Source organism: Anopheles merus, chromosome X (genome assembly GCF_017562075.2).
Source record: "Anopheles merus strain MAF chromosome X, AmerM5.1, whole genome shotgun sequence".
NCBI lineage: Eukaryota > Metazoa > Arthropoda > Insecta > Diptera > Culicidae > Anopheles > Anopheles merus.
This window is the reverse complement of record NC_054081.1, coordinates 18,304,191-18,311,634: the sequence shown is the minus strand read 5'-3', so window position 1 is coordinate 18,311,634 and position 7,444 is coordinate 18,304,191. Positions and strand designations below refer to the sequence as shown.

The following is a 7,444-nucleotide window of genomic DNA, read 5'->3' as shown; positions in this document are numbered from 1 at the left end:
ACACAACCCACTCTCTCTCTCTCTCTCTCTCTCTCTATCTCAATTCTATTTGATAAAATATGATTTTTTGCTTCAATTTCAATCTTGATCCTATAACAGGCTTTTTCTGGATCGATTAGTACCTGCAAGCACATATCTTCGCTCCGTTTTTGCACATGGAAAAGAGCACAGGAAAAACAGAATGATCGAAACGACACATTCAGCGAGGGTCGCGCCGAGCGTCTTCTCGTTCAGAGGACGTCCCATCTCCGCGCTGGGGAGAACAGCAAAATAAAATAAATTTCCTTCATTATTATTAATCACCCGCTTTACGCATCGCGGGAGCAGCCGTTGTGCTGAACGGAGCACAACACATACAGACACACTCATATACAAAGGGGGTTCTGGCTTGCTTTGTCAGTTAGGCTTTTCTCGCTGGTTCGTTAACGGCAGCTACCCTCAACGATACGAGAAGATACATCTCAAGGTGAGCCGAACAGGAAACACATCTCTTGGGTAGATGCCCGGGCATGAAGCTAGAGATACAACGAAGAGCCGAGAAGGCCCCAGATGTATTTGCCGACTGGTATGCCGTGCATGCACACGCGTACCAATGAATAACAAGAAGGTAATGTTCGGATAGCTCCCCCCACCCCTCAAGCTTTGCCATTTGTTTGGCAAAAAAATAACGAAGCGCAGTTTTTCTGGAAACGCTTTTAAGAAACAATTCAATTTTGCATAAATGCCGAATTGTTAACTTCCAAGGTTCGTTTCTCCTATAGGATGGCGACCGTCAGTTACGTAGTTGAGGAAAAGTCCACTCTCGCAAATTTAAGAAAAAGAAAACTGAAGATATCCACCAAAATTATCCCATTTGTTTCCTATTCAATGTTCCTTATATCCTCGGAGCAAAAATAACCGTGAGTAAGTCGAACGTAGAACAAGCACTTTGAAATACATATTTTAAGCTCGTGAGCTTAATGTGAATAAAGAAACGTGACCGAATGTGATGTGTATTTTTGCTGTATCCTACCATCGTCTTTCCGCAATCCGAAAGCATAAAGGAGAATAGGGCTACTTGGACATAACCCCGCGGTTCGTATGTTCAATTATTTGCAGAGTGATTCTGGAAACACAGGCAATGAGGCAAACTCGTCAAGAGCACGATGGATGAGTTTATCCATTTATTTCGTTTTGCCATACAGCGAGAGCACCTCCCTATAGCCTCCCTACCCAACAAGACGAGCAGGAGAATAGGGCCGTCGCGGATGTAACGCGAGATCCGCGCGCGCAATACGGATTGTCTTCCCTTACTCCGGGAATATGGCCAAACTCCCGGAAATCAATCGGTAAGCTTTCAACACGCCCCAACGCCCCACACACTACATGCATGTGTGTGAAGAGGAGAAAATGGATCTTAGTATGCAGAGACACATAAAACGACTAGACTTCAGACATCACCGAGGCCCTGCTGTATTGGGCAGTGTCATGGAGCAACCACGGGTGCCTGTGTCGCGGGGCACTTTTCGATTTGTTTTATCGTTTTCGCGCCTTTCGGAGGTAGGGTAGGATGGAACCTGGCTTAAAAGATCGTCCACCCTTTCCCCATCCTGCAGATACTGTCTGTTACGGCGATGGGAATGACTTGACCAGCGACACACTAACGCGCTGTATCACAGAGGTGTGCAAATCGAGACAAAACAACGTTCGCGCCGTTTTGTTCACAGCGGCCATTGCCATACCTGTTTGGGTCGTGTATTGGAGGTGAGATGGAACTGAGAAAAAAGGATGAACTAAAGCGAGAAGACCATCAATCAAGGCATGCAGACAAAAAGGAAAACGAAAGACGGAGAAAAAGACAACGTGCGAACCGTGGTCCGAGGGGTTGACGTGCGCGCGAAATCAGAAGCCACAGAATGCTTTTATTCTGGCTCCGACGTACATATCTCCAATGTGGTCGATCCACATCACCATCATTCCGAGGATCTCAGAAAAGACTCTTGAGGGTGTGTCACGAATCGGCTCGAGAATAATTATCAATCTTTGGCGAGTTCCACCGCGATTCAGGGAGAAAAACATCAAACGCGCAATGAAAATGCAAGAGCGTGCCCAACACAAATTGAAGAGGACAAAAACGAGCAAAATCAAGGGATGAACCACGGAGCCAAGGGCACATAGGGGAGCAAATTAGCCTCTGCAGTGATGGTTCAAATTTTTTGAACAAATTTAACATTCATTCGTATCCTATAAGCTTTTACAGTTGAACTATCTACAAAATATAAGTATAGAAAATCAATATACCTGCTAGCAAGCTACTAGGGAGTAGACAATAATTTTGACAGCTGTCAGCAAACAGCCCAAGAAGATAGCGTACCGGGAGAAAGCATGTAATTGTTACCATTGTCTGTAATGCCAACGGCCCTGGATGTGCTGACAGCTGTCAAAACGATTCTCCAAGCAATCAGTATAACTTCTCCTCCGGAGTACACCATACGCATTTTCAAAGAGGACGCCCGTAGAAGTGTGCTGGAAATTCATTGTCGGTTTGCTTTTGCATTAACCTGAAGATCGATGAACGATCGATTTGGACAAACCCTCCGTCCATTTCTGCCACCATCATCAACATCATCATCTTCATCGCCATCTTCCTCCAGTCATTGATTACGTACGAGACACCGGTCAGTAATTGCGGTCGCATCTCCCATTTCGCATTCGAGAGAAGTGGGCATACCGCCCAATCCCTTCCACCTTTCATCCCCACTTCTGTCCGACAGCAAGATGTCGAAGGAGAAGCCAGCGTTCGGTAACACCAGACGGTGAGCTGTAAGCGGAAGGGTGATAGGTGGGGCGAATGGAACAGTGGAAAATAAATGTCACGCAAAGTTGTCAATCGTGAAGAACGTGACCGTCCGGTACATGAATTGCTGGCTTCCCTCGCGTACACACAGATGCTTCGATTTCCAATACACGAACGGCAGCTTCGTTCGCTTTGCTGGGGGGAGAGGGGGGACTGGATCGCTTTAAACTCTTTACCCCACTGACTTCCTCTACCGAGCAATGCTTCCCTTCCACTGCGCGCAACAGCAGCAGCAGTAGCCATTTCTATCCCGCCTCACAGGCCGCTGATTAAGCGCTATTTAGCGGTTCCTGACAAGATCATGCCGCTCCATCTCGCTCGCGCATGCGCACCATAATTGCATGCGTGGAACGTACACTGTTGAAAACCACTACCGGTAATCCTTCGCTTGGATTTAATTCGCCCACCTTCACTGCAAAACGTACTGGAGAAGCTATTACGCTGGCACAATCATTGTAGATAGAGAGAGATATATAAGTAGAAAAAGAAAGAGAGAGAGAAAGAGAGAGAGAGAGAGAGAGAGAGAGAGAGCGATACGAGTAGTGAGGATAGAGATGACACCTTGATTATGCCATTTGCTGCTGCGGTTTTGTTCGATTCGCCTGCCGTGTGTCGTGACGCACTGGCAATGAATGATCAATGAAATTGGTGGTCACTGCTAGAGAAATCTAAACAGTGCGTCCACACTCGCAACCCTTCCCACAGTGAGCATCATTCAATCGAGCTACGCTTTAATCATTAAACGACTTCAAATATTCCAAGAAAACAAAAACAGAAACACACTGAAGCCAAAAACCAAGGCTACATCGAATCCAGCTGCAATCGTATCGGCCACGGCATCGGTGACCTGATTTTCCAGGAAACAAGGCGAGATTTGCGTCGTCATCGAAATATCGATCTACGTGCTCGCCCAGATACCAAGAGAAGGAAAACTCCGCCGAGGACGTGCTACAATTTTAGCATCGCCGTATCTTGGAGGATTATTCTTAGATATCCTGCACTTACAAGTTTAACAATCCTTTTAACATAATTTTGCTGGGATACTCAATGTATAGTGAGTAGTTTAGCATGCCTCACAGGTATGACAAATCCCTGATGTACTTCTCAAACACATGCCGTAGTAATTTAACAATAAAACCAACCTTATTGTTTGCATGATCGAACGAAAGGTTTCTAAGCGCCACTGCAAGGCGTAACTAATTATAACGTTGCTGAACCAGTCTAATAGAGGGCCAATATTGTGCCAATAGGGCCAATAGAGGGGGTAGATTGAGCAGCAAACCAGAAGCTCAATCACATTGCTTTCATGATCCTTGATATCCTGACGCGAGTAAAAGGGACCGACAGAGATACGATTGGCACACCACATCCATTGCTGGGAGAGATGAAAAGGAAGATCGAAGAGCGAAAGACAATAGCCCCCCAGGAGACTGGACAATGAAAAGGTACGCTGTGCGGTAAGATGAGAAGGAAGAATTCGTCTCCTCCATAGGCCGAAGCTCTACGATGACAAAGCTTTTCTCTCGCCACACTAACACAGACGACTGCAGTCTACAGGAGGAGGACGACATCGGGGACACATTCTGCGCATATTCCGCAAAACTAAGAACACATCCCCACACACACCGGGATCATTCGAGACTAGGCACGAGATCCGAGGGAAGAAGGAAGGCAGTATGCGAAAGCAGATAGGCCAATGTCCTACCAGCAATCATACATGGCAAAACAAAGGGTTACAACTCTCACGGGTCGCTCTCACCTAGGAGCGCAAAGTCGAGCTCAAAGTAGCAAAACAGTGTTGACAAATCAAACCAACACAAGAAAAAAACATGTCAAACCGCGTCCAAAATCCACGCATTTATCTTAGCTCGGCTTATCAATTGCCTGCAATCTCTTCAGCCTCGAAAATTCTTTAAACCAACCTCCCTACACTCCCCCCTTCCAATACAAGTTGATGAGGAATGTGATGCATACGGATGAGGAAAGGGAAGGTGGTAGCCCTTGTTGATAACATCTTGATAGCAGCCAGCAGCAAGAGTGCGCTCGTATCGACAAGATGGAGAACTATTCTTCAGCACGGGAGAGAGCTTATCGATCGCTGAAACGGCGACATCCTCACTTCGCTTTGCCTGACCGCTCACGATTCCCAGTGTAGCCTAACCCTAGCTTCCTGTTTTCCTTAAAAAAAATGGGAAGGAATTATCACACCACATCCAAATGCAAATTCTGATGGAATATTCTGCAACATCGACTTTTTCTTTACAATACATAATTCTCCACCTACCTCTTATCTAAGCAACGCCGCACACATCAGCCACTTTCTTCCAGAACTCAATCTCACACAACGCAATCATACACAAGCACGCATACATTTACACTTTCAGCAGGACCTCAGGAAAGAATCGCTGCTAGTCTCTTGATATGTACGCCTTTACAGGGGCGTTTGTTTTTCGTGTTCAGTTTGATTGAAGGTTGCTCTTTCCAACGATCGCAATACTTTGCACCCCGCTGCCTGCGGTAGCCACTCGTAAAGTTGAATTCCGCCGCCGCACACCGGACGACTCAGGCTTCGCCAGGCGCAGAGCTGTGCCGTGCTTTCCGTACCGGCCACCAGGTGACGCTGTCTCGAGCGGAATAGCTTCAACGTTTGGGGAGTTTCATGTGAATCCGTCCCGAATAACGGGCAAAGAGGGTTTTAAACCCCTCCTAATAATCACAAGCACTCACAGATGTGCACTAATTAGGTCGAGTATTTTTTTTCCTCTGTACACGACCAAAAACTGCTTATAGACGAGTAACACACAACACACTGTACACAATATTTTGCTATTTCCGTTGGAGGATTTTTTTTACCAGTCTAAATTACTGTACACACAAGTAGTTGATTTTGATCACTGTATATCCTAGAAATTTGAGAAAAAAAATAAAAATAAATACACTTTTTGAAAACTATCGCGGTGCTGCGTTCCACCAAAAAAAAAACTAACTAGCTGTTTGGCTAAATCTCAATTGTCCTCGCGCGTGAGCGGTACTGCGGCCGAAACTGTTCTTTCTCGCTGGGAACTTCCAGATTTTGCTTAAGATATTGCTATTCTTTGTCACTACGATGACGTGCCCTAAACCGTCCGCACTGTAAGTTCACTGCATCACTAATGGTAGAGCGCAGTCGAGACGACACGCCGGGGCCCAGTCGTCTTGTTATGATCAACGCTTTCCACTTGCGATGACCGGCTGTGCGATCTGTACACGATTGCGCTTCGACAGCGCCACTTGCGATGCACTCTCATGTATACTCACACACGCGTAGCTGGGAGGCTAAATCATGTTGAGTCTAGTTTGCATGTTTCTTTGTTTTTGTCGTGCCACAATTTTCACCACCGCAATAGTGTCCATTCGCTGCGATTCACAACGACTAACACTTGTGCTGCACCGGGAGTTGCATGATGACTCAATAAATCGCTTCTGCACACAATTTAATAAATTCGAAGACCAGCTACATTCCATCAGCGATGTTCTTTGCAATTGAAAACAATTCCACACGAAGATGTCCCAAAGCACGGTTGATTGCAGATAATACACATACACACAGCCAACTGGATGAAGATTTTTTGCAAAAGATCGATTCTTGCAAACCGGGTTGACAAAATGCAGCGAACGCATCTCGCAGGACCCCGACCCCCTACCCCTCCCCACGCCACCCACGCACTCTACAATCTTTTGGTGAATTTTCCTGGAAATACCGGTCTAGATGTTTTGGGGCTGCCCCTTCGCTCGATTCCATCCATCCTACTTGTTTGCAGTAGATGGTGAGTAGAGCACACCCAGGTTGATTGGCAGTTGTTTGTTGAGTGTGCGGAAATTGAGCAGTGTGATCCTTTGTGGATGGCCGCATACAGGTGTAAAAAATATTCGTGGAAAAATTAGCTACCACTGAGGCACCACACGCAGCCACACGTTCTGGACCGGCTGGGCGAAACACTACGAAGAAACACTACGGTTCAAAACGAAACTGTGAATCCAACGAACTTGTCAACATAGCGTACAAAAATCACACTACGTATACTGAAGATATTAGTGTACTTTTATTGTTTTTTTTTAAATAATTTATTTGCAACACCCACCCACAAAAACACAAACAGATACACACACACACTTTGGTTTCTTTTCTTACATTACGAGATACACTTTCGCCAAGGACATCACACAACACACACACACGGTACACGATCACAATGTTGCACGGAGTCAGTGTTTATGCACCAGATCGCTGCCGCATGCTGCCTCGACGACTGACTTCGCAGTTATGATGAACCCGCGGTACAGCCGCATCGTCTGAAGCCACACACCGATTCTTTCTCTCGCCGTGCGCGCCCGGAGAGAATGAATCTTCCAGTGCTCGCTCACTGCCATTGACGCTCATTCGAGCTGGGGCGATGCGTGCCTGCGCACACTCGCAGGACCCAGCAGCTGTGCCATCTCGCTTCGACAGAAATAATACGCTGCGCGTAGCAGATCGCACGGGTAGCATGCAAGAGCGAAAGAGACCGGGCTTTCGGCCGCTCGCTCTCGCAAACGCAAACTTGGGCCTACGGGACGGGTGATTCACTC

The 7,444-nt window shown here is 46.6% G+C and overlaps 1 protein-coding gene across 2 annotated transcripts in view; it reads right to left on the bottom strand.

Annotated features, from left to right (window-relative positions):
• Nucleotides 1-7,190, bottom strand: part of LOC121589516 — a 30,092-nt gene extending 22,902 nt beyond the window's left edge. For both annotated transcript variants that reach the window (XM_041908492.1, XM_041908499.1), the window contains exons 1-2: nt 7,008-7,190; nt 5,121-5,739 (exon numbers count right to left, since the gene is read on the bottom strand). The gene's annotated coding sequence lies outside the window, so the exon portion shown is untranslated. The remainder of the gene's footprint in view (nt 1-5,120; nt 5,740-7,007) is intronic.
• Between the last annotated feature and the right edge of the window lie 254 nt (nt 7,191-7,444).